Here is a 27,788-nt window from a genome sequence, read left to right on the forward strand (position 1 = left end):
AGATGGAGACACAGAATCGGAAGCAGGCTCCAGGCTCTGAGCCATCAGCCCAGAGCCCGACGCAGGGCTCGAACTCATGGACCGCGAGATCGTGACCTGAGCTGAAGTCAGACGCTTAACCGACTGAGCCACCCAGGCGCCCCAAATCTTACTTTTTTAAATGTTTATTTATTTTTGGGAGACAGACAGAGTGCAAGCAAGGGAGGGGTAGACAGAGAGGGAGACACAGAATCTGAAGCAGGCTCCAGGCTCTGAGCTATCAGCACAGAGCCCAACACGTGGTTTCAAACCCACGAATTGGGGGATAATGACCTGGGCTGAAGTTGGACACTTAACTGACTGAGCCACCCAGGCGCCCCAGACACTTATTTTTTTAAGTTTATTTTTATTTAAGAGTGATATAGAGCAAGTGGGGGAAGGGCAGAGAGAGAGGGAGACAGAATCCCACGCAGGCTCCCCGTTGTCAGCACAGAGCCTGAATGGGACTTGAACTCATGAACATGAGATCATGACGTAGGCCAAAATCAAGAGTCAGACACTGAACTAACTGAGCCACCAAGGCACTCCAAGGGACACTTTTTAAATCCGACTAGGTTTCAGGTGCTGGTGGAACACTGGGGAATCATGGATGAACAAGACATGCCCACGTCTTCAAGGCACTCACAAAGGAGTCCACACGACAGCATGAGGACCTGATCTTTACAGTGTAAAGACAGTGCAGGAAACCACAGACATTCAAGGCAAGTTACTCTTAAGGTGAGGCTGGATAGGAAGGGAGAGAGCAGGACAGAGAGAATTTTACTTAGCGTTTCAAGGACCATGTCTTTGTTCAAAAAGCACCAGAGAGCCACTGAAGCGGGAGAGTGTGGATACTATAAAGACTTGCTTGGAGGGGCGCCTGGGTGGCTCAGTCGGTTGAGCATCCGATTTCAGCTCAGGTCATGATCTCATGGTTCGTGAGTTCGAGCCCTGCATCAGGCTCTATGCTGACAGCTCAGAGCCTGGAGCCTGCTGCAGTTTCTGTGTCTCCCTCTCTCTCTGTCCCTCCCTCGCTCGCACTCTGTCTCTCTCCTTCTCTCTCTCAAAAATAAATAAACATTAAAAAAAATTTTTTTTAAATAAATAAATAGACTTGCTTGGAGGCAGGGAGACTGTAGCAGCATCTAGACAATCTAGACCCAAAATAAAAAAACCTTTCCTTTTTTTCCTAGACCTTTGTCACCTTGTAATCCAAGGGTTATTTGGGCAATAGGTGCATTTCTGCTTACCAAACCTCATTACCAAATATGTGCTATTCTGTGCTTTTGCTTTAAATCAGTTTGAATGCTTTCATTTTCTCACATGATGATTATTTTCTATTCTTGGTGTTAACTGCCTAATGCTGATTCAAACCAGAGGATGTAACTTTGTCATTGTGAAGCAGCTGAATATCCAGGGCTTGACGGCATCATTTACTTAGTACTATATTCATCTACTACTGAGAGAGGTGGTGGCTTCTGGTCAGTGCTGTGTGAGTATGATGATTACTAGCTGTAGACATCTAATTTTGTTTTTTGTTTTGTTTTCTTCTGTGCCTACCCAGCATCCATACCCCATTCTTATGATAATGGTACCTGAGTTTTTCTTGGGAAACCACTTCTTCCCCATTTCCAGTCCAGGTGATGGGGGTAGAGATGACTACACTGGGCTTAAAGGGAAGGCATGGGACGCAGGCTCGATCAAAAAAGCACCGCGATGCCCTGGCCTCAGTGACTGGCTCATGCACAGGCACATGATCCAATCAGAGGCAATAAGATAGAATTCTTGGACTTGCTAGAGCAACTAGGCCAAAGGTGTTCTGTTGAACTTGAAGCTGGATGGATGGATATATGTGGATACGTATCAGGAGCTAATGTGAACCATGATATCATGGGGAGAGCCTGTCTGAGAATAGAAAAAAGAGCTAAGATAGATATATATATGGAGAGGGAGAGGGAGAGAGAGAGAGAGAGACTGACCAAACACCAAAGACACTGTGATCCTGGATCTGGCCATACCCGTAGCTAGCTAGCATTATGCTATACTTCTCAGTTATATGAGACAATTAGTTCCCTTTTCAAGCTTTAGTCACATTTTGTTAGCTTTCCCCCTACTTGTGCCCACAAAGTCCAGATGAGAGACATAATTGCATCATTATTTTTTCTGTTTATCCACCAACAGAGAATCAACTAATCTAAAGTCAAAGACACTCCCTTAGCCCAGCTAGCATATGGATGCAGCCCACATTGTGCTCAGCATTTGTAGGCCAGCCCCTTATTGCCTTCAGTGTCAGCCTTATTCTCTGTTTCTACTTGATACTTTCTGTTCCAGTTCTCTGTTCCTCACCTGAACTCACTAAAGCCACAAAGCTCCACATCCTAAGGTCCACTAGGCCATGGCCCTCACTGCTTCCCATGGACACTTCCTGTTTATCATGTTCCCTTCTAGCGGGCTCTTTCTACCCTAGAAATCTGTTTTAATAAGTAGAAGCAGGGCTGGAGGACTGGATGGAAGCCACTTCTGCCCCAAAGCTTGGGGCTCAATTGCTAGGCTCTGGCCACCAGCCCAATGCCACCAATACACTATTCACGCTCAAGCCTTCTTATCCTGAATGCCGCACCTGCTCCTGCTTTTTCCTTCCTCCCCCGCTGAGGACAAGTTTAGCCTGATATTATCCCCACCTCTGTCATCTCTATTATTGCTGTGCCACCCAGAACAGGACTTTTGCCATTTCCTGTCAGGGATCTCAGGAATGTCTATGAAATTATACTTTATTGGTCTAGGGGAATCCAGCTTTCAAACACTATTTTACAATGAACATGATGATACTCTCCCTCCTCACATAAGGTTGTTTAAGGATGTTTCCCCCTTTCCTGCCTCTAAACAGGCAAGGTAAGTCATTCACATCTGCCAAGAGAGGAAAATAGCTATCTTCCAAATTATACGAGAGAAGAATTTTTCCTTCAGCTTTTGCCTGAAACCCAGGGAAATAACAAAGGGATCAACACTTCCCAGTGCAGATGACCTCCTTCCTCTGCTTTCACTACTCATCAGTGGGTAGAAACTGAGCAGTCTTTTATGTTCCTGTCAAGCCCCAGAGAGTTGAGTTGTAACCATTTAACTCAAACACAACATACCTTTAAAGAGCACCTACTGCCTTCCAGGCACTGTGCTAAGTAAAGGCCATCCAGAGGAGAATCATACAAGATCCCTGCTTCATTTAGATTTGAGTGAGGGTAGAAAAGAGGCAGTAAATAAACATGAACAAATAGATGAACACAGTTTCAGGCAGTGAGAAGTGCTATCAAGAAAAGGTAAAGGGATAATTTTGGAAAGAGTTATGAGAGAGGGTTCTGCAGAGGTAATATTTGAGTTAAAACCCAACTAAAGAGAAAGTACAAGCCATGTGAGGTCCACAGAAAAGACTATTCTGGACAGAGGGTCAGCACAGGCAAAGGCCCAGAGCTTAGAGCAAGCTTGATGTGTTAGAGCACGGGGTCAGTAAAATATGGCGCTGGCCTGCCTTCTTTTTTTGTACAGCCAAAATTATAAAAATGGTTTTTATATTTTTATTTTTGTAAAACCAGTGAATTGTGTGCTTCTTTTTTAAAGTTTATTTATTTATTTTGAGAAAGAGCAAGAGTATACACAAGAAGGAGAAGGGCAGAGAGAAAGGGAGAGATAATCCCAAGCAGGCCCCACACCGTCAGCACGGAGCCCAACATGGGGCTCAAAGGGGGGCTTGAACCCACGAACCATGGAGATCATGACCTGAGTGGAAACCAAGAGTCAGACGTTTATCTGACTGAACCACCCAGGCGCCCAGGCTTTTGTATTTTTAAATGGTTGGGGGAAAAAAGAAAACAAAGCAAAAGAAGAATAATATTTCATGACACATGAAAATTATGTGAAATACAGATTTCAGTGACCATAAATAAAATTTTTATTGGAAAACAGCCATGCTTACTCATTTATATATTTTTCCATGGCTGGTTTCATGCCTCATTGGCAGAGTTGAGAGACTGTGTGGCCTATAAAATCTAAAATATTTACTATCTGGCTTTTTGTGGAAAAAGTTTACAGACCCTGTGTAAGAGAAACAGGAAGAAATCTCTTCCCAGAGTTGAAAGAACCTTAAATTTCTTTAATTATTTAGGATCCTTTTGTCTGTAAATAACAGAAAACCTGTCTCCAATTGAATTAAGTAATGTGGAGAATTAAAGGTAGTCATAAACTCTTTGAAACTTTCCCATCAAGAGGTAGAATCTATGCTACCTCCTCTTGAATCTGGACAGCATTTATGCCTGCTTTGACCCAGAGCATATGGCCCGAGTGATTCTGTGCCAGTTCAGGCTTGGGCCTGAAGAGACTGGCAGCTTCCACTTCCTGTCTCTTAGAACTTTCTCTCTCCAAGAGCCCTAAGCCCCATATAAGAAGTCTGACTACCTTGAGATGGCCATGCTGGAGAAGCCACATAGATGTGTTCTGCTTGAAGCTCTCAGCTGAGTGTAGACTTCCAGCCATCGCTGCCAAGATGCCAAATATGTGAGGGAAGACATTTTGGACTCTTCAGACCAGCTTATTAGCCAGCTGAATACCACTCAGTGAGCTCACTCGATGCTACGTGGAACAGAAGGATCACCTAGCTGAATGCTGCTTGGCTTCCGACCTACAAAATTGTGAAATAAAATAAAATAGTTGCTGTTTTAAGACACTCCATTTTGGGATAATTATTTCATAGCAATAGACAGCCAGAGAAAACAACAGAAAATTTTATCATCTTACATAATAAGAAGTTCAGGGATAGATCAAGGTCTATCTACAGTATATCCTCATACTGCTCTTCTGCAATTCCTTTGGCTCTGCTCTCTGCTTCTGGGTAAGTTTCATCAGCAGGCTGGTAGCCAGATGTCTAGGAGTCTCAGTCAAACCTGACAGTGTCGAGAGCCAGAAGAAACAATGTTCTTAGGAGAGAGAATATGTAGGTTGATCAATATCTACCCCGGAATTGGGGACGGAGTTGCCTCCTCCGAGTCACTGGGGAAGGAAAGAACACTTGATCAAAACTAGTGAAAGGAATTTGGTTGATACACTTAGGGTGGCCTGTCTTCTTCAGCTGTGCTGAGACAAACAGATAAAAGTAACCAATCCCTTTCCTGTGTGTGCCAGCTCAAGCCTGTTTCCCAACCCTTTCCCGTGTTCCAGATCTTAGCACCTGGCTAATCTGATCCTTCCCCTCCAGCACAGAGCTGTCAGGAGAGCCCTAACAGGGCCCAGCCCTGTGCCTTGTGAAGCTCAGTTGTAAGTGCTTTCTAGGACAATAGCCTAAACTTCCTCATCCCCTTGGCCCAGGCTTGTCATAAACAGGGAAACGTTCTCCCTATCCTCACATTCGCTAATCCCAAACCATGAAGGTAGCTAGCGCTGATTGGACCTCAAAAAAATTTTATCACCAAACCTGACTCCTTTCCCTAAAATCACCTTATCCCATTTTTAGTTCTACGATGTCCTTTTTCTATATCCTATGGATCCTACGGAAACTCGATGTAGTGGGCTTCCAAGTTGGTTGTAAATAGAATCAGATGAGAAGCTTATTAAAAATACAGATGCCCCAGCCTCATGCCAAACCCAGCTCCTCTATTTTTAACAAGTTCCACAGGTAATTCTGATGCACTGCCAGGTCTCTGAACCATTGCTTTAGCAAGCTGGTAAAAATGAGCAGAGAATTCCTATTTGGCTGGTAAGAATCAAAAAGTTTATTTCTGCCATTAAATGTGACCCCTTAGGCAAACTACAGAAGTTCCCCCTTATCCTTCGAGGATGCACTCCAAGACCCCCGGTGGATGCCTAAAACCACGAATAGCATTGAAATCTATATATACTATGTTATTTTCCTATACATACATAGCTATGATAAAGTTTAATTTATAACTTAAGCACAGTAAGAGACTAACAACAATAACTAAAAATAAAATACAGCAGTTATAACAACAGGCTGTAATAAAAGTTATGTGACTGTGGCCTCTCACTCTCTCTTATTGTGTTGTATTCACCCTTCTGATGATGGTGATATGAGATGATAAAATGTGTGCTGAGGAGAAGTTGAAATGAATGACCACAGGCGTGGCAACATAGCATTAGGCTACTATTGACCTTCTGACGTTAAATCAGAAGGAGATTCATCTGCTCCTGGACTGCGATTGACTATTGGCACCTGAAACTGCATCTAAAGGGGGGACTACTGTACTTTAATTCAGTGCCTCAGTTTCCCCGTAAGTAATTCGCCCAATACATCTCTACCTTGGAGGCTCTCTGTAGTGTAAAACTCTTGTTACCTTCCCATTAACCTAGTACCCCTTCTGGTGGCAGTACCTCAGTTTCCCCAGGCACCTAACTATTCCCCTCCCATTGTAGGCAGGCTTGGTAGGAATGTCAGTCAAGGTGCTCTGAGGCACCCTGGCTGACCACAGGGCCTCAGACCCACGTTTGGCCAACCAGATTTTCTCTCTCAGGAAATGAAACAAGTGAAACAGAGACTGAAAATAAGAGAAGTTGATTCGTCTGGCATGAGTTGACCCCAAAAGTCTATCTGTTAGTTCCTGCTCCCTGAGCAATCTTGATTCCGGCGCTTTCTGAAACCTGGCTTGCCAGCTATTCCTTGGGGTCTAGGAGCAAGGCCATTGCCCATTTCTTTTGCTTAAGTGACCAAGGGTTGGCTCTGTTGCTTGCCACCAAACAATCCTAACAGATCCTAGAACTGAGATCTTCGATAGTGTTCTATATGATAATGATGTCAGAGCTTCCACTCTTATAAAGCCTTTATGAATGATGCTCTTATAACTAAAGTGGCCATTCTACAGGAAGAGTTTATTTTAATAATGACATCTTTGTTCCAGTGATAATAGACAATAACAGAGAGTGACAATTCCTCAAGGAGAGAAGGGATTATTCACTGTCCTGCCAAAATGTCTTAAATGGAACCAGGGTTCGGGTAAATACTTTTTATCTAAATGAGGTCCATTGTCCTGGACCTTAGGGAAAAAAAGGACAAGAGAAAAAAGAAAAAGGAAAAGAGTTTGGTTTCAGTTTAAACCAGCTCCCCTTCAGCTGCATTTTACCCTTTTTACACACCAATTTAAGAAGATGCCTACTCTTTAAGTATTTAAGAGACGGCTGGAAATTGCATCCAAATATGCATTTTAAGGGGTGACTACTGCCGAGGAAATAGCTTCAGTGACTGAATCTTTTCTTCTCAGCAGCCTCTATTTTGTCCCCTCCCCCAACTCACTGTTACAGTTATTACTAGCTTTTGGTTTTGTTGGCATCTTTGTTATTATGATTCTAGGAACAGTTCCTGAGTCCTTCCAGTGAACTGGGCATGCTGTTGGAGGTTTTAGATGCATTAATTCATTTAATCTTTACCATGGCTCTTCAAAGTTAGTATTATCATCATCCCCAGTTTACAGCAGGGGAAACTGAACTCAGTAAGGTTAAGGAATAGGGTTAATGATCAATGAACTCAATCACTTATTATTGGTGTAACCCCATCGGTCCCCAGGCATTTCTTCCACGATGCCCTGTTGCCTTACTCGGAAAGTGCCTGCTTGGTTCAAGCATCACTGGAAAGCGTATTAAATATGGCACTGCATCTCAAGTAAAATGGCAACTGGTCTCACTGTTCATGACATGTCCTGTTTTCCTGAGCAAATTATAATAAGCTCCTTGAAGTCAAGTACTGTTTTGTCTTCCAAGGTATCACCAGCTCATGTCTGGCACACAGAGGAGGTGCTCAAAAAATGATTATAACATCAATGACTATCTTATAGGGTCCTCAGACCTTAGAGAAAAGGAGGTCAAGAGGCCCCTTCACAGGATATAAAAATTCCAAGTTACCCTTAGAGAATTCAGCCAACTCAAAAGTTTGACCAAGACTTTAAACAGCACAGATGATTAAGGGGCACCTGGGTGGCTCAGCTAGTTAAGCATCTGACTTCAGCTAATGTCATGATTTCACAGTCTGTGAGTTCAAGCCCTGTGTTGGGCTCTGTGCTGACAGCTCAGAGCCTGGAGCCTGCTTTGGATTCTGTACCTCCCTCTCTCTGCCCCACTCCCCCACTCATGCTCTGTCTCTTTCTCTCTCAAAAATAAGTAATTATTAAAACTTTTTTTTTCTTCCAGCACACATGATTCTGAACTTGGGGTCCCGAGCAGTGCTTTCCTTTCCAGAAAAGCTAGTCCCATTTCTAGACACAGTCATGCTTTGGCTTAAGTTTGAGGGAGGAAGTTTCTAAAAACCTGACCGAGAAAGTCGAAGCTGAAAGGCTACAGTACCAACCACACTTTTCCTAAGGCCAGCTGCCTTACAAAATGCCCAAATCCAGCTATCATGCTCTCCATTGAGGACTGGGAGCATAAGTTTATTTTATTACTTTCAGAACTAGAGCTAATCTTTGATTGATATAAAACTTGCTATATATCATTGTGTAAATCCCTTTTGCGCCTCAGTTCCTCAAATGTGGAAAATAGCCAAATATCATATACAGCCACTCAAAATTTCCTGGCAACCCTTTTTGGTTCCCTTAGGTGAAGTCTCATTAGTTAACTGCTATTGATTCAGAGTTTGGCCTTTGGATTCAAGCAAACCTAAAATCAGGCTTTGGCTATGCCATGTACTAGCCAAGTGACCTTGAGCAGAACACTGTAAGCTCTCAAAGCCTCAATGGTCCCGCCCTTTGTTGAGAGAATGGTAAAATGCCTTTTTGGTATAGAATACATAACCTGGTGCCAGGCACATGATAAGCAGGCAATAAATGGTGGCTTATTATATCTCTGCTGGCTTCACTTAAACATTTCATTCAAGACAGTCTAACTGTCCAATGCGTTCTTGGAGATTTAAGTGGCAGGTGCGATCTGAACTCATCCTTCAACCATGTATATTATTTTCTCAACTTCTAAATTATAAGCAGAATTAATTAGGAATAAGGCAATGAAGCTATAAAGACTTCTTTATCTGACAGTTCTGTCCTGCACCTTGGAAAAGGTGCAATATATCTATTTTTCTTACTAGATCTATTATAACCTAGTATTCTTACTAAGCCTATTATAACCTATTATATTTACTATATCTACTATTCTTATAAAGATTATTTTGACCATATGTCAAGGAGAAGCAACATGGCTATTATATATACCTTGACTGTTTTATTGTCCAAACTTTCCGTTTCTATTTTAAGGCTTAATTGTCAGGAATGGAACAGGTTTGGCTTTGAACCTGGTGAGCAGATGAAACATTACTGCCTTCTCAAAAGAGGCTCTTAGCAGGCATTCAAAAATCCCCATCCTGCTTCCTTTTCATTAGATCATTGGTCAGTCCTCTACAGTTTCAAGCCAAACAACTTCAAAGGTTTGAGACCACCCCTTAGATCTCACTGCCTACAGGCAGGACCATTTGAGAGGGAGAAATACTAACACAGGGACAGGAGAATGCTTTGCTGAAGTTTGGTGTGGCTGTAGGAACGGGGGCTATGAAATGTGGGCCATAGTCTGTAAGAATCAGACTATGATTTTATGTGTCCCTTTTCCCTCTGTCAGGGACAGAGGACACTGATCTTGACATACAGTGTGAGCAAAATAACCTTTTTTGTTTTAAGGCCCTGAAATTTTAGGGCCCTTGGTTTCTACTGCATACCGTAGCCTATCCTGCGTGATACGGAAAAGATACAAATGCAGTTGACTGTGTAACAGACACACTCCCGGAACCGTGCCTACTAAATCCTCTCATCTTGGCCAACAATTTCCAGAAGGTAGTGGTTTAGTGGTTTAGAGAAGCGAAGCTCTGAACTGCGGTCAACATCCAAATAGTTTTAACAGACTGGTGGAAAGATTCAAAACGATACTCCTCTAGGCCATTGTGAGGGAGAGAATCATGATTCCTAAATCTGTATTTCCAGCTGGAATTCTCCTCATCTGTCAATAGACTAACCCACTGACGCCCTGGAGAGAATCCAGAGCAGGCTGTCTCTTCCTCACCCTCAGGCATTTCCCAGGTGAGTTGGATAGCTGGGGCTAACCTCAAACTGAGAACATTTGGGGTTATATCATCCACCCAGGTAGCCCTCACTCACAGGAGTTTATTATCTGTCCCTCAAGTCTCCATGGAGGGAGGGCTCAGGGTTAATGCTAGTCTGGTACACGTTATGAAGAATATCATTATTTTAATTAAAAAAAACCCACAAATGCTCTAAATCGTACTAGTAATAACAATGATGATTATTTGTTGAGTGCTTTCTAGGGGGGATATGCCAAACACTTTACATCTATCATTTTATTTACCCCATGCAACTTGAAGGTTGAAACTAGTAGCTCCTTTTCTACAAATGAAAACAAACAAACAAACAAACAAACACCCCTAAAGCTTAGAGCAGTCCAATAACTTGCCTAAGGTCAGCTAGCCTAGAAACAGAAGAAGTTATGCAAACCTGGAAGCTGTTCTCTTAGACAGGGCACACTTGATTCCACCTCCTGGCCACAGTGTTCTATCTCTCAATCTCCCCACCCAAGACCTAAAACCCTGGAGTTTTCCTTGTCTTCGTTTTGTTGCCAGTGACCTGATTACATCATTTCTGGTCTCAAAACAACATTGCTCTAGTATATTCCCCAGGAGAATGAGGCCCTCAACACCTGCTTAGTTTCCTCCTGTGTTCAGAGTCTGAGAAACTGATTTAAGAAAAAACAAAACAAGGTAATCCACAGGGAAAGGGAAAAAAAATAAAACCTGGATGGAGAGAAGTTATTTTCTTCTTTGATAACTGTACACGACTAACTAGTAACTAAGGAAAAGAAAACTGATCTACGGGCTTGTAAGAGAATCTGAGGCGGAAATAGACACTGTGAGCCCAAGAAGGGGGTGGAACCAGAGGCTGCAGCCAGGAAACAAAGGACAGGAAACAGGATTTCTTTTTTCCAAAGTCCAGAACAAAGCTGACGAGGACTTTGGCAGGAAGAGAGACCACCATTTCATACTCACAGTGGAAAAAATACCATGCCCTCAAAATTAAAGATATTTGGGAAGGGATGAGTCATGGAGGAACGGTGATATATAATATTCACTTTCTGAGAATAGACACTTAATATTCCTGCTCAGCATTCTTTTCTGATTTGGCTACAGTCCTCGTGCCTCTCTATGGAAAGCCAGGGAAAGGTCTGGAAGACTCACCTTGCTCGGTTTGGGATGCTCAACCTGGAGAGCTAAGCTCTTTTCTCTTCTCTCCGTTCCCTCTTTTATACACTGCCATCTCTCTTCCCAGAAAGCCTCTCCCACTGCTACTAGCATAGGTAATTCTTCATTTGTAGGTCATAGCTGAGATGTCTCTTCCTCTAAGGTGCTTTCTCTGACCCTCATTCGCTGGAAGTGAAAGCTAGCTGCCTATCCAGGATCCATTCTCCCTTCTTTCGTATTAACAGTATTCTAATTTTGTTGGTGGTGAAGATCCAATTAAAAGGTACATTTCCCAGCCTCCCTTGCAAGTGGGTGGCCATGTGACACAGTTCAAGCCAATGAGATGTGAAAAGAAGCTGTTAAATTGTACTTCTGGTTCCTTATAAGGGAAGGGCCAGTTCAAGAGGCAAACAAGCTAGCCCTATTTGCACTTGGCCCCTCTTCCTGTTCCTGGGCCTCTGACATGGGAACAGCACTCCAACATCCTTGCACTAGGTGTGAAGTGTCAACGACCATATTGTAATGATGGTACATCAGAAAGCTGGAAGGAAACTAAGGCCCTGATGACATTGGTCTCTGAAGAGGCAAAGTAGAAAATAATTAAGATCTAGAGCCACAAAGCAAAGTATAAAACTTGCCTTTTCAACCTAAGCTGGTTTTGGTGCTACTTCATTCCCTGGACTGAGATTTTGCAGGAGACAATGGCATAGCTTTGATGTGGAGGGTTCAATTAAAAGAGAGCACAGTGACAAAAGTGTGAGGATTTTGAAGTTATTAACTACAATATTAACTACAATATTAGTAACATTACTACAATATTACAATATTATTTGTACTTAACTACAATATTAGTACAATATTAGTAATTAACTACAATATTGTGATAATTAGTTATTAGTAGTTATTTGTAATTAACTACAATATTACTACAATATTAGTAATTAACTACAATATTGTGATGATAGTAATACTTGGTGAATATCTCCTTTATCTCTAGCCTCTCAAAGTGATTAAGTAACTTCATGTACAACCAATCTCTCTGTTTAGTAACTCCCCAGGCTTTGAGCATACTGACTGCTCCATGGGAGGACATTATCCAAATAAAAGTTTTGTCATGTGTTTACTTGTGTGTATAGGAAAGAGCCAACTTGAAACTGTTTAGACTTGGTTCAATTTCTGGAAAATATTTTGTGGAAAATATTTTCAAGTGGTTACTTTGGTAGGAAAATGTTACCTGGATAAAACATTTGTCAAAATACAATCGCACATCGCACTTGCTCCCACTGACCATGTGATAAATCTACAGAGACAGTGCACGGTTGTGGAAAGCACACATCATGGAAACCTCAATTTGTGAATGTGAAAGTGACCATCATCCACCGATTTGCAAGCAGCCCCTGACTTGGTTTGGGCTCCCCACAGAGCAGACCAAGAAATAAGGGCTTCAGACCAAGTAGTTCACTTAGGAAGCACAGGGACACTGGGAAAGGATTGGGGAGGTGATAGAGAAAAGGCAGGCAGTCAACAATGGGGGTGTTAGTAAGTCAGCAACTGCAGCAAGTGCCTGGGACTCAACCTTCCTAGGAAACTCTGGGCAACAGTATAAGTGGCACACCTCAGAAGTATGCCACGGTGGGGGGGCGGGGGCGGGGCGGAGGCAGTGAGGAAGCTGGGCCACTTTCACATCAACTCCCATCAGTCATTGGTTCAGGCTATCCTCAGAAGGTGAATTCCCTGGAGCTGCCGGAGCAGGGCAGAGGGGCCTTCTATGTCTGAAAAAAGCCTTTAGGCACAGGGGTGCAGATTCTGGCAACAAGAAGGGTGGAGAACACAAAAAAGTAGTACGGTCTAAAGGGCATTGACAGTCAATGCTCCAATCCCCTTCTAGTAAACTCAGACATCAATGTCGGATTTCATAGGTGACATAGAAGTTTTTAGATGCACAAGGACAAACATTTTTGTTCTTCATAGTTATAAATGAGGTTTAAAGTTTCCTTTGACTTCATGCATGAGGTGCTGGGTTTTCCATTTGTGGAACTGATGTAATAAACAGATTGTAAAAGAAATCAAGTAAAACAAAGGTGATCCACGGGTCTGAAGAATACTGAGAACAGTAATTACACAGATGGTACACTCCTATGTAAAGGTAGTGTTTGGGAATCACTGATGGGTGTTTTACCAGTGGTGAAACGGAAACATAAAGCCAGGCTGCTGAGTGTTCAACAAACGCCTATTCTGTACCAAGCAGTCTTCTAGAATATAAGAGATGTAGAAGGCACGAACCCTGTTGCCAGTAGAGGCAGGAGTCGCAGCAGTAGTAATAGCAGCAGAGGTTACGGTAGCAGCAGCAGAACAGGATGAATGGCAGTGATGCCTGATGGGCGAGGCCCCGAGAGGGGGTGCCTCAGGCCCACCACCACCAGGGCTCTCGACTTCCCACAAGAAAAAATTCAAGAGCAAGCCATTTAGAGAAAGGGACAACGATTTGTTAAGTATAGGAGGGAGAAAGGAGCTCCTTCAGAGACTAAGTAGTGGTCTCTCCTCCCAGATGAGAAAGAGGACCCCCCTTTGCCTCTAACGAAGCGTTTTATGACTTTTTTTTTTTTTTTAAACCAGGTAACTGTGCAGGGAGAGGCTCACTCTTTAACTTTGGGTTTATTTTTTATGTTGGGTGGGTAGTTTTTCCAACCGTCTTAAGGCTGTGCGGTTCCTCACACGGGACAATTTTAAGAATGGCCGAATTTTGTGGCTTTTTATTGCCAGAGGGAGTGAGGTCTCGTGGTCTCCTATGGGTCAGATCTTGTGACTCTTTTTATGACCTGCTGACGTTCAGGCTAAGGGTCAGCCTGAAACCAACACGGCTTTACTTGGGTCAACTTGACTCCTGAGTCTCCTTTCCCTTCTGTACTAGTGGCAGCAGCAGCAGTAGCAATGGGAGCAGTAGCGGTAGGAGCAGCAGTAGTAACATCAGTGGTAGTATTAGCAGCGGTAGCAGGAGCAACAGTAGCGGCAGCGGTGGTGATGGGTAACAGCCAGAGACGGTTTACGCTCGCCGGCCCCCTACTCGCCGTCCTCGGGGAAGCCATGCCAGCCTTGATAAAATTCATGAAACAATTAAAGGGCGCTCTGTCTATGCAGAGAATGAGACACAAGGTGATACTGGGAGATGGTGTCAGTGAGGTTTCTGAGAAGGGAAAAGAAGCCTTCACCGCAGCATCAGCAAAGACAGAGCGAAGGGTTCCGGCCTGTCAGTGGTCACGGTCTGAGAACAAGGAAGGCACAGGCGTAGATTCTTCATCTACGGGCCCATCTCCTACTCCACCCAGGTCACAGAGCTGGGCTCAGCAGTTGGGGGCAGGAAGGACAGAGAGGAAGCTGCCCGGCTGCCCCCGAAATGTGCTGTCTTGAGAAGCTGCCTTCTTGTGTAAGACCACATAAGATCCAGATGGCAATTTTTGGATTTGTGACTTCCTATGCAGAAGTCACATTTTCCAGTACATCCTAATTCTATTTAGTGCGTGTGTGTGCAATGGCCAAATGTCGTTAACAATGGACAGGCATGAAAATGAAGACAGTCATTAGGCCCGATGGGCTTAGCAGCTGCACCAGCTCTGTGTTCGTAGAGGGGAGGTGCGGTGTGCAGGAGCCCTGGCAGGGCTGCATCCAAGTGTCATGGGGCCTCCAGGGACCGTCACTCATCTGTAAGCACAAATCGGGACTGACAGCAACGTCACATTCAATCAAGGCCTAGTCTCACCCTCGGAGCCATAGACTTGCTACAGAAAATGCCCGAAAGGCTTCACTCAGCCAACAAATAGCTGCGTATTTGCATTAGAACTTGAATTTGTATGTTGTTGACTTCACTTAGGCACAGAGAAAGGAAGTGTATATAGTGTATTCTCACATAGTTCTCCGTCCTTCTGCTCTCAAACTGGGTCAGCTAAGACTAAACCAACCAGCCATGGGGCGGGCAGGGGTGAGGTGGCTCATCAATCAGACGGCCAGGGTCTGGATGCTGGTTCTGCCTCCCACTGTAGCACGAGGCCCGGGGACATCTGCTTAGTTTCCCAGAGCTTTGCTCTTTCTGTAAAATGGGCACAGTAGAAGCACCCACGTCACAGGACTCTCATGAGAACTATATGAGGCAAATTTTTAATTTGGTGCCTGACATACAATAGGTGCTTAAGCAATGCAGGGTTATGACTAAGTATGCCTGATTTTTATTGTGGCAGTCTTTACTTAGACAGGAAGCTAACTGAATAAGGAGACATTACACTGAGGTGGCTCTGATGCCTGGTGGCAAGCAAGCAAACCAGACTCTAAGCGAGCATATGCCCCCAGGTTACGAAACCAAAACCTAAGGACGACCAATCACAGACAGCCAAGGAGGCTTTGAGCTGTGGCCAAACACCTTCCTCCCTTGGCTTCTGTACCTTCTCGAAGTCTTTCCCCGGCTCCAGTCAGTGGAGCTCTCACAACCACTTCCGGTTTGGAGCTGCCTGACTCCAATAGACTTTCACCCAAATAAACTCTCCAAGTTTTAATATGCCTCACTTTCTCTTTTAACAGCACAAAGAGGAATTTACCCCAAAATGGGGACAGGATTTGCCCAGATGCAAGCCTTACAAGAAGAAAAAAAGAAGAGAGAGGCAAGAGAAGGGAGTGAGGTTCTGAAATACCCAACACGAATGGAAGTTGGGAAAAAGAGAGCCTGTCACAAAAGTACTCATAAACACAAATTAATCTGACTGACAGAGCATAACTTTTAAAATAACTTGGTGGGCAAATGCATATGTTTATTCATAAATAAAAAGGGAAATGAGACAGAGGATAATTAAAATGTTTATGGTAAGTGGGAAAGGAAGTCATTCTGCTTTTGCAGGCAATATCAAAACACTAACGCTGATGGCAGTCTCCTGTGGGAGGACAGCCTTCTCTTGCTGCCACCAGAGAGCCATGGTCTCCCCTGGACCATGGTGGCAGCTTCTCAGCGGCCTCCTGCTTCCACTTGCGCCCTTGCACAAACTAGTCTCTGCCCAGCTGCCAAAGTTATCTTTTAAAAATATAAATTTGAGAGGCGCCTGGGTGGCTTAGTCAGTTAAGCCTCTGACTTTGGCTCAGGTCTTGATTTCATGGTTCATGATTTTGAGCCCCACATTGGGCTCTGCACTGACAGTGCGGAGCCTGCTTGGGATTCTCTCTCTCCCCTTTTCTCCGTCCCCGCTTCCCCCCACCCCCACCCCGCTCAATAAAGAAATAAACTTAAAAATATATCTATAAATCAGATTATGTTACTGCTCTGCTTCCCATTCTCTCTAAAGGCTTTGCAACAGACTTAAAATAGAATCCATACTCCCTGCAATGGCTGAAAGGTCATGACCAGGTCTTTAAACACTTCTTCGGTCCCATCATACATCGCCATCTCGCTGATGATTCTAAAACAGGCCAAGCTCTTTCCCACTGCAAGACCTTTCCCTCCCCCTGGACCACTTCTGCCCACATCTTCACCTGGCTGGCTTCCTATAGCATATGAGGCTCAGTTCAGACATCATCTCCTTGAAGAAGCCTTTCTCAACCACTCAACCAAATGTTAATTCTCCTGGCCTATTCTGTATCCTATTACTTTCTTTTATTCTCTTTCTAGCATTTTAATGCTAGGCATGGTCACCTTCTACATTTCTTTATGCACTTAGGATCTGACCCCCACACATACTAGGATGGGAGCCTCTGGAAACAAGGAGCTTGTTCACCAATGAATCTCACGGAGTAGAGTGGCATCTAACACTGAGAAGAGATTTCTTGAATACATAAGTAAATAAATATGTATTTCAGTCTCCTATAACCCTCTCCCTCTCTACCTCCCAGTGACACAGAGCTAAAAGCAAAAACTGTCCAAAGCCAGCCAGTTCTTCTCTCTTTGTTGAAGATCTTACCAAGCTCACCAGATGGAAGGGGGCATAGCAGATCTACACAGTGAGGGGTCTGACTTTGGGGAGATGAGCAGGGTTTTCTCCAGCAGAGGGAGATCTGCAGACTGGTGAGTGATGGGACCCTAGAGATATTCTCTTGCAGATCCCTGGGATCACATGGAGACCTGGGGCATTAAAGCATGGGACGGGGAGAGCTTCATGGTGGGCTCAGGGAGGCAGGACCCACATGTGGAAGCCCAGCTTGGGACTGTTCCTCCCTGAGAAGCATGCAAATGCAGGGTCAGCAGGTTACAGTGCTCAGCTGTGCCTGGACAAGACCCAAGCATCTGTCTGTGGTGTCACCTACAGAGGTCTCTCCACTCCCTGGGCACTCTGTGAAACCTGGGGATGGAGGAGCTGGAATAACAACTGAAACTGAGTTTCCTGAAAGCCTCATGGAATGGGGGAGTACAGTTGGGTTTCTTTGGATTTTTTGCAAAAATAACCAAGTAATGGGACATTTCAGGCACATCTCAGTTGTGGAAGTAGATTACACTTGTCACAGTCACTTTTGTTTAGTAAGACATTGCAATGCCAGGCCTGACCTGGGCACTTTTCACACCTTACTCCCCCTTAAACCTCAAGACAAGGATATGAAGAAGGTGCTATTATCTATCTATCTATCTATCTATCTATCTATCTATCATCTCTCTATTTATTATCATCTATTAATCATCTATCTATTATCTATCTACCTATCATCTATCATTTATCTATCCATCTATCATCTATCTATATCTATCTATCTATCCGTCTATCATCTATCTATCTATCTATCTATCTATCATCTATCTACCAACAGATTTAGAAGCCGAGTTCCAGTGATGCTTGGCAGCTAGCTCCCAGTCTGTCTGGGGCCCGTGGCAGAGTGTGGTGCTCTCACGCCCCTCACACTTAGAGGTGACTCCACTTTGTGATCGGCATCCCTGCCCTTACCCGCTTTGACTGTGAGGTCTGTGAAGAACCCCTGCTCCAAGACCAACCCCCGGCCTAGGTCATTCTGCATCGGCTCTTTGTCCTGCTGCTAGAAACAAGAAAGGGCTGCCAGCCTGACTGTGGAAGGGAACAGTCACAGCAGCCTGCTCTTGAAGGGGGAACAAGGTGTTCTGTCCTGCAGGGCCGCAGGGCAAGGGAAGGGGATATCGCTTTCCTCCAGAGGTTTGGGCAGGGATAGTTTTCACCCCGAAGAGGCTACAACAGCAAAGTTCTTAGGTAGACTGAGCTCGCTCTGACGTCCTCCTCTCTCCCCCATGCCTGCTGGAGGCACCCAAGGGGACATAAACACTGCCTGTTATTTCCTTTTCCTAGTCCACCCACTGCACGACATTAAGAGTTGTTTTCTTGCCTCAAAGTCACAAAGATCTCTTCCTTGAATATCTGGAGACAGGTCAAGTGGTCTTAAGCACATTAGAAAAAACAGAATTGCCTGCACCCTCCTGGCAAGGAACAGTGGTCTATTATATAATACATCATGTTTTCATGGTCGGGGCTTCCCATCTGCCCCCCTAACCACTCCTCCTCACTGTGCCCATCCCACCCCCTTATACACAGCCAGTTTAGTCCTACAGCCCAGGGTTTTTCCTGGGATTGAGAAAAGGTCCAGGGAAATGAGTTCATATGGGAGCATTTGAGACTTAATTATTTCATTCTTGGAAAGTGAGGGCAGGATGGGGGTGAGATGAGGAGCATAGTCTGAAAGGAAGAAGCCAGGGCGCCCGCGTGACTCAGTCAGTTAAACGTCCAACTCTTGCTTTCAGCTCAGGTCACGATCTCACGGTATGTGGGTTTCAGCCCCATGTCGGGCCCTGCATTGACAGCATGAAGCCTGCTTGGGATTCTCTCTCTCTCCCTCTCTCTCTCTCTCTCTGCCCCTCCCACACTCACTCTGTCTCTCTCTCAAAATAAATAAATACATTTTATTTATTGGGATTCTCTTTTATTGGAAAAGACTGTTTTGGACCCAGGAATGACTGCTTTGGTAGAAGTTTGGTCCACAAAGGCAGAGCAGCTGAGACCATCACCAATCACTGTAAGTCACAATCCCACGCCTTTTCAGTTTTCATTCCTAAGACAAGGCCTGTACCCAGGGCCAGTGAGAGGGATGGGCATGGGGTGGGATGCGGAACAGGCAGACCAGGAGGGGCATTTGGCTGAGCTTCTAGGGCAGGAGGGGGCCTCCAATTCAGATGCTTGGAGGTTCGGGGCATTTACATATTCTTGCCGGGCTCAGTCAACCAGAGCCTATAGTCAGGGCACCCACAGCCTGGGAGACCAGAAAAAGGCTGCTCAGTTCTCACGCTGCTGCAAGAAGCTGGGGAGGGTGGGGTGTGTAGCTGACCGACAGTCCCTCTAGTCCCTCCGTAGGTCTGTGCCCAGTCCAATGCTTTCCAGAACTGCTCCCAGCAATGACTCTGCACAGCAGAGTCCTAGTGCACGATTCCTCTAACTCTGGCTTGAGAACTCTCCACTGGCCTGGCTGAAAGTTTCTTAGAACCACTCCACAGTCAGAGACTCTTCCTGACCATCTTTCCTCCCTAGGTCTCTTTTAAACTTAAAAAAAAAAAAAGTACATTTATTTATTTTGAGACGGGGGCGGGGGGGCAGGTAGAGAGGAGAGAGAGAATTCCAGAAAGGCTCCATGCTGTCAGCATAGAGCCGGATGCAGGGCTCAAACTCATGAACTGTGAGATCATGACCTGAGCTGAAATCAAGAGCCGGACACTTAACCGACCAAGCCATCCAGGTGCACCCTACGTCTCTTTAAATAGATATCAGACACACAAAAGGTCTGAAGACTCCCCCTGCCCACTCCTGCTCCCTCCATTTTCCACAAATAAGTCTTGTGAACTTCATCACATCGTGGCATCTGCTTCTAGAACCCAGTCTAGCACAGGAATGGTTGGAGAAAGCAGGCGGAAAGATGGGGCTGCGGAACTGCCTCACTCACCACCAGGAATGCAAGGAGGACACCATCCTGAATAGAATACGGGGCACAGAGTGTCTGGCATAAGGTGACAACCTCACTGCTGAAGTTTCACGGGTGGTGGCCTGAGGCAGCATCCCGGTGGAAGGGAACAGCCTGATGGGAGTGGTAAGAAGTGGGCATTTGCACAATATGGGAGAGCAGTGTGGCTGATGTCTACAAGGGCAGCAGAGTTAGCTGGTTATTGCTAAATTGTCTTGAAGCTCTGCCAGCAGGGAGAAACTGAGGGTCATTAACAAACTGTTAAACAAACAGTTAAAGGCTAAGTATGACAGCCAGAGGGCTTATCTGGTAGCTTACAAAGAGGCCCTTATTTCCTGGAGTAGAGAAGCTAAACTAACGGAGGAACAGAAGCAGAACTTGATTGTTGGGAGTTTCAGAGTTGCAGAGACACGTACAAGCTCAGCCCGGACTCACTGTTATATTGAGGTCAAAGCCCTGGCTGGAAACCCTGAAACATAGGATGGGAACATCTGGGTAGATGCTCTGGTCTTGTTCACATCCACGGGGAGGCCTCCCTCTCCCATGAGGTGCCTCTGCAGAGGTAGCCCACTTCTTCCTGGTTAGAGTTAGCCCTTGCCAGTGCTGGATGGTGCTGTAGAGGCCTCTCCCCAAAAACACCTCATGGAGCTTCCCTCACTTCCCAATAAGCAGGATTAAATTCCAGGACATGCTGGGCTTCTTAAGGGAGAAAGCGATTATACAATAAGAGCAGTAAGAATTAGCTAGCCTGCATCACCTGCAGCTAGAGAAGGCTCTCAGGGGTTATATTTGAGGGTTCTTGAGCAAGGGGCAAGAACGTAAGACTCAAAATACTTTGACTTAGAGGCACCTTCCTGGGACATGGGATTTAATGTGTGAAGAAGGGACACATGGGTGGCTCAGTCAGTTTAAACATCTGCCTCTTGGTCTCGGCTCAGGTCACGAGCTCACAGTTTATGAGCGTAAGCCCCACATCAGGTTCTGTGCTGACAGAGTGGAAACTGCTTGGGATTCTCTCTCACAGGTGCACACACACACACTCTCTCTCTCTCTGCCTCTCCCCTGCTTGTACACTGTCTCTCTCTCTCAAAAAAAAAAAAAAATGTGTGAAGGAACCCAGGGTTTGAGGCAAACTTGCGGTTAGGGTAGCTATGACAGACAATCTCCATTGGCCCTCCTCCTCCTAGTACTCATGTTCTTTTTTATAATCCCCTCCCACTGAGTTTAGGTTGGATTTATGGACTCATTTGTACCACACAGAATATGGCAGAATTGGGGCACCTGGGTGGCTCAGTCAGTTGAGTGTCTGACTTCAGCTCAGGTCATGATCTCCAGGTTCATGAGTTCGAGCCCCGTATCGGGCTCTGTGCTGACAGCTCAGAGCCTGGAGCCTGCTTCACATTCTGTGTCTCCCTCTCTCTCTCTCTGCCCCTCCTCTGCTCATGCTCTCTCTCTCAAATAAATAAACATTAAAGAAAAATTTAGCATATGGCAGAAGTGATAGGATGTCACTTTCGTGATTAGATTGACTTGGAAGTTTTGGGCTTTCTTACTCTTCTCTTTCTCTCACAGAGTCCAGCCACCATGTAAAGAAGTTCAGACTGTCCTGCAGGAGAAGCCACGTGGAGAAGAAAGGTCCTGGAGGATGAGAGGCCACGCAGAAGAGAACTGAGGCATCCCAGCCAGCACCATGTGCCAGCCATGTGAATGAGCCTTGTTGGAAGCCCTCCTGACCCCAGTCAAGGCTTCAGACCATACAACCCTGGCTGACGCCTTGACTACAACCCCATGAGGATCCTTGAACCAGAACCATCCAGCTAAGCCACTTCCACCCCGGCCCACAGAGAGCATGACATCATTTCTATTTGTTGTTTGAAGCCACCAGGTTTTGGGAAATTTGCCCACAGCGACAGACAACTAATCTACAGACCTCAGAAGCCTGGGGGAAATAACGGTCTACAGTGAACACAGTGCTTTTCTCTGAAACGGGGTCGAGGGAGACCAGACGGATCTGGAGAATGGCTGCAGACTACCGTAACTCAAGTGGGTGGCAGCCCTGGCTGTGTGTGCTGCACTGAAGGTGCTGTTTTTGCTAGAGAAGATTAATAAGGCCAAGGTACACAGCATGTGGCTCTTGCTTTGGTGAATGTGTCGTCTATGTTCATTAGAAAAGAGGATCCGAAAAAAAAAAAAAGTGATTAAAGGCAACACGTACCGCTCTGGGGAAAAAAAAAAAAGGATCAGAAACAGTCCACATTATCATGAAAGTGACAACATTTATAGTTCTGCTTCCATGTTCTTTTAACTCTCTCACCTTCTGTCATATACAGTTCAGCGAGCTGGATCACCTGGACATCCCACAGAGCATCATGCCGATCCGCTAGACTGATGGCATCAAGCTGATCAGACAGGATGAGGAAGAGGTGGCCACACACTGGCAGGCTTAATAAGACAGGGCAGCCAACAGGGTGGGATAAAAATGCTGTGAAGGTTCAGAGACCAACCACCCCACTGCAAAGTGTTTAGGGGTCAAATGGCCAGAGGTGTGCCAGAGTTCTCCCTCTAAGGTATAAGACAAATTGCTAAAAGACCCAGGGGAGAATCATAATGCAGTCCAGGGATTCTGGAACAAGGCCATGCAATTTGTAGCAGACAAGCATACACCTTTGGGCAAAGAACGTGGTGAGCCCTGGTAGAGACAGAACGCTTGACCATCGGGAACAAAGTGATCATGTGTCTGTAACTGCCTATCACAAGCTGGGTTCTGTCACATCCACCAAGTCATGAAGTTGGGTGGGACCAGCAGCTGTACGGCTGTTGAAAATGGTGTATTTGGGATCAAGCTGCAAGGACAGATAGTCCAGACTTCCAGGTAGCCTCTCACAGTGGCACAAACGTCCCTGCACCTATGCCATGGTGGGCGCCCTTAAGATCAGCTGAAGGAGGATGAAAAAGCCCTAGCTTGGTTTACAGATAGGTTGGTCTGGTTGCCCAATATAAGGCAAAAATGAATGGCAGCTATATTACAGCCACATTCAAGAATGGTATGGAATGAATGGGATGGACGTGAAAAATCTTACCAGGGGATGGAGCTGCAAATGATGCATGGTCTGAGGTGAGAATTTATAGAGATTTATGGGCAGAGGCCATCAGGTCATTGGATGAGGAGGCTGGCAGAAAAAGGACACCTCAGTGGAATGGGGCAAGGACTCTAGGGTCTGCATGGCCTCGAAAAAGTGAATTGAGACAGAAGACCAGGACGGCATTGCCTAAAAAAAGAACAAGAATTCTGAATTTTCTGTTGTCACCCTAGAAAAGGATTAACACTCCAAAATGAGAGAAGAGGGAAAATGGAAGTAGAGGCCTTCTTGGCTTCCTTTGCTGGTATCTTCTCACATCTTGGACCTCTGAATAAGCAACCATGGTGTCCTTGGATACTTCCATTCCTTATTAAATTAACTTCCTAGAGACTCTCATGGAGTCTTGTGGCTTAAAATAATATCTATATGCTGATGGCTTTCAAATTTATATATCAGTTTGTCAAAATTAAAAACTTTTGGGGGTGCCTGGCTGGCTCAGTTGGCGGAACATAGAACTCATGATCTTGGGGTTGTGGGTTTGAACCCCACGTTGGGTGTTCAGATTACAGAAAATAAAATCTTTTAAAAAATTAAAAACTTTTGCGTTTCAGAGGACATCCTTAAGAAAGTAAAAGACAACCCAAAGAACAGAGAAAATATTTGTGAAACATATACCAGACAGGGATTTATATCCAAAATATATAAAGAACCCTTAGCACTCAACAGTAAATAGACAAATAGCCCAATTAAAAATGGGCAAAGAGCTTGGAAAGACATTTTTCTGAAAATGAAAGACATTTTTCTAAAAATGATATCAAGTGGCCAAGAAGCACATGAAAAATGTTCATCATCATTAGTCTTCCAGGAAATGCAAAACAAAAACCTCATGCCCACTAGAATGACTATATGCAAAAAGACAGTAACAAGGGTTATACAATATCTGGAGAAACCAGAATCCTCATACATTGCTGGTGGGAGTGTAAATTGGTACAGCTGCTTTGGATGATGGTTTTGAAGTTCCTCAAAATATTAAACAGAGAGTTACCCTATAACCTAGCATTCCTCTCCTAAGCACGTACTCAAGAGAGCTGAAAATACGCATTCACACAACAACTTTCTCATGAGTGTCCAGCATTATGTAGCAATAGCAGCATTATTGCTACAGCCAAAAAGCAGAAACAATCCAAAAGTCCATCAGCTGATGAATGGATCAACAAAATACGGTGTATCCATGCAATGAAATCTTATTCTTCCATAAAAAAGGAATAACATGCTGATACTCGCGGATGGACTTGGAACACATTACACTAAGTCTAAGAAGCCAGACACCAAAGGCTATCTATTGTAGAATTCCATGTTTATAAAATGTCCAGGCTAGGCAAATACATAGCGAGAGAAAGTAGATTAATGACTGCCAAGGGCTTGAGAGGAGAGAGAAATGGGGACTGATTGCTAAAGGGCACGAGGTTTCTTTTTGGGGGCTGATGAAAATGTTCTAAAATTAGATAGTGGTGATGGGTGCACAACCATGTGAATATATGAAAATCCACCAAATTCTATACTTGAGCCAGGTGAATTTCACGGTATGTGAATTACATCTCATTAATGCTGTTACCAAAGAATGCGAAGAAATCATAGAAATGAGAAAGAATAATTACAGGTCAGTAAACGCTGACCTCTTTCCTAACCTCCAGACTGGTGTAGCCCAGACTGGCTATTTGACATTTCCTCTTGGATGCCTCAAACTTGACATGCCCCAAACTGAACTCACTGATCTCAGCATCTTCCTGCATTTGTTCTCCATAGCTTTCCTTGTCTCAATAAACGCCAACCCCGTGCCTCCAGTTGCTGGGGCCCCCCAAATGGGAGCCATCCTTGAATCTTTTCTTTCTTCACACCCTCTGTCCCACCCATCAGCAAGCCCTATTCTCCCTTTAAGGTTATTTGCAGAATCGGAGCACTTCTCCTTACACACCTATCGGTCTGCTCTACACACTGCCAGCTCTTGCTAGCTTCCAAAGCGGTCTTCCTGCTTCTACCCTTGCCCCATTGTGGGCTGAATTGTGTTCTCTCCAAGTTCATGTGTAGAAGCTCTAACCCCAGTACCTCAGAATGTGAGTACACACACATATATACATTTTTTCTGAGAGAGAGAGAGAGAGAACAGGCAAGAGAGAGAGAGACAGAGAGAGAGAGACAGAAACAGTGGAGGAGGGAGAGAGAGAGGGAGAGAGAATCCCAAGCAGGTTCTGCACTGTCAGCACAGAGCCTGATGCAGGGCTGGAACTTGCAAACCGTGAGATCATAACCTGAGCCGAAATCAAGAGTCGGATGCTTAACTGACTGAGCCACCCAGGCACTCTCAGGATGTGAGTATATCTAGACATGGGGCCCTGAAAGAGATAATAAAGTTAACATGAAGCCATCAGGATGGGCTCTGATTCAATCTAATTGATATCTTCACCAAGAAGACGACATTTGGACACACAGAAACCAAACATTTGTGTGCACAGAGACCATGTGAAGACACATGAGGAAGGCCTCGGAAAAAACCCCAAACCTACCGACATCTTGATCTTGGGCTTCCAGAACTGTGAGAAAATCCCCTTCTGTTGTTCCAGCCACCCAGTCTGTGGTATTTTGTCACGGCCTGCCCTAGGAGACGACCCGACACCCTCTGCAGCCCGTTTTTCACACAGTGGCCAGAGTGATCTCTTGAAATCATATCACCTCTCTGCTCGACATTCCCCTATGCTGCCCATTTGACTCCAGTTGAGAGTCAGAGTCGTCACGTGGCCTGGAAGATGCCACTCTCCTTCTGACCTCATCTCTTCCCGGGGGCTGCCAGGCTGCACAACCCCAAAGGGCATCGCACACAACTTCCTGCCTCCCCCCTGGCCCCTCACTGTGCTCGAGCCCCACTGATGTCTTAGAAGTTTCTCCAACACACCAGCTGCCCTCCTGCTTTGTCGTCTTTGAATGCTGCCCTCTGTGCCCCAAATGCTCTTCTGCCACGTCCACACATCTCACTTCCTCACTCCCTAGAGGATAGCCCCAACCGTTTAGTCTGAAATGGCTGCACCCTCCCCTGGGCTTCGTACCTCCCTGCACATGGTTTCATTTATCTTTTAGCATTTATTATCACCTGACACATGGTCACAGTTCACTGTTTACTTGGATATGGTTTCTTTCCCTCAACTGGAGGGACCAGTTTTGAAGTCAGGGACCTAGTTTTGTTCATATGGCTCTATCTTCAGTGCCTAGGACAGTGCCTGGCACAAAAAAGCTCCATAAATGATAGATTTCTTTTTTAATAAAGGAGAAGGTGAAGGACTGGAGGATATTTGAGTTACCTTTAGGACTGATCGCTTTTTTTTTTTTACTGTTTATTTTTATTTTTGAGAGAGAGAGAGAGAGAGAGAGCAGGGGAGGGGCAGAGAGAGGGGTGGACAGAAGATCTGAAGCGGGCCATGCACTGACAGCAGCAAGCTCCATGTGAGGCTTGAAGTCACGAAATGCAAGATCATGACCGGAGCTGAAGTCAGACGCTTAACCAACTGAGCCACCCAGGCGCCCTGATCACTTTTTTGCTTGCTAAAAGGCTCAGAACCAAACCTGGGTGCTGCCTTTTACTTAGTATACCAGAGAATTTATGCAAAAAAATTCTACCTGGTTTTGTCTGTTTCCCTTCCTTTACTTTCCCTTTGTTTTCATTCCTCTTGCTGAGATACACTGTGTACATTTTAGTAATCTGTCTCAAGTTTTGAAACAACACCAAGTTTAATAAAATGAAATTTAAAACAAATTTTAAAAACATCTCCAGTTTCTGGCCTTCTGGGATGGCTGTTTGATCTCTGGCTCTCATGGGGGTGGTAGAAAGACATTCTGAGCATTCCCAGTCTGTACTGCTGGGTGGACATAGGTTTCTCTTGTCTCCAGAGTTCCTAGGGGAATTCTTCTGAAGATCTATAAATTTTCCAGGGATCAGCAGCTGCAGAGGAAGAAAAGGGACCCTCTTGAAGGCCTCAGGGGCAAAGAGTATGGAAAAACTAGGCTTTGGGGGAGGAAAGGGCATCTTCTCAGCCTCTGAGATGTTGGGCCAAAGTTGAAAGGAGAGCTTTTAAATTTGCCTGCCCCGAAGGGCACAAGGGCAGTTTCTGGGTTAACTGCCTGGGTGCTAGCAAACACAGGAACAGACTGGCCATTGTCTGGCCGGCTAGGTTCCTTAGAGAATGGCTCTGCACTGGCCCTTAAGGGACTCACACTGCTCACAGTGACCGCCGGGAGAGGGGACACAGGGGTGAGGGCTCCATGGGGCTAGCAGCAAAGCCTGCCCTAAAACACTGCACAGACACGTGGACTGCACTCCTCTGCTCCCTTGAGGTCAGACGTTGCAGGCTAAGGCCAGGGCTGAGGCATCTGACATTTGGGATACAAGTTCCCAATCTCTCTGCTCACACCGTCCTGTCCCAAGACTGCCATGAGGAGTCAAAAGCCACATAAGTCTAGAAGCAGCTTCTTCTCTGGGAGTAGGTTGC

The 27,788-nt window shown here is 45.2% G+C and overlaps 1 long non-coding RNA gene across 4 annotated transcripts in view; it reads right to left on the bottom strand.

The window, feature by feature from the left end:
• Positions 1-418: 418 nt before the first annotated feature.
• LOC147584396 (uncharacterized) overlaps positions 419-27,788 on the bottom strand; it is a 58,055-nt gene continuing 30,685 nt past the window's right edge. Inside the window, exons 6-7 of one of the 4 annotated variants that reach the window (XR_015249340.1) lie at positions 4,804-5,055; positions 419-4,687 (exon numbers count right to left, since the gene is read on the bottom strand). This is a non-coding gene — a long non-coding RNA (uncharacterized LOC147584396). Of the gene's footprint in view, positions 5,056-23,385; positions 27,242-27,788 lie in introns of those variants that run through there. The other 3 variants (XR_015249342.1, XR_015249343.1, XR_015249341.1) reach the window with 3 other exon arrangements.

Source organism: Puma concolor, chromosome A1, assembly GCF_028749965.1.
Source record: "Puma concolor isolate L17-30 chromosome A1, mPumCon1.1.hap2, whole genome shotgun sequence".
Lineage (NCBI taxonomy): Eukaryota > Metazoa > Chordata > Mammalia > Carnivora > Felidae > Puma > Puma concolor.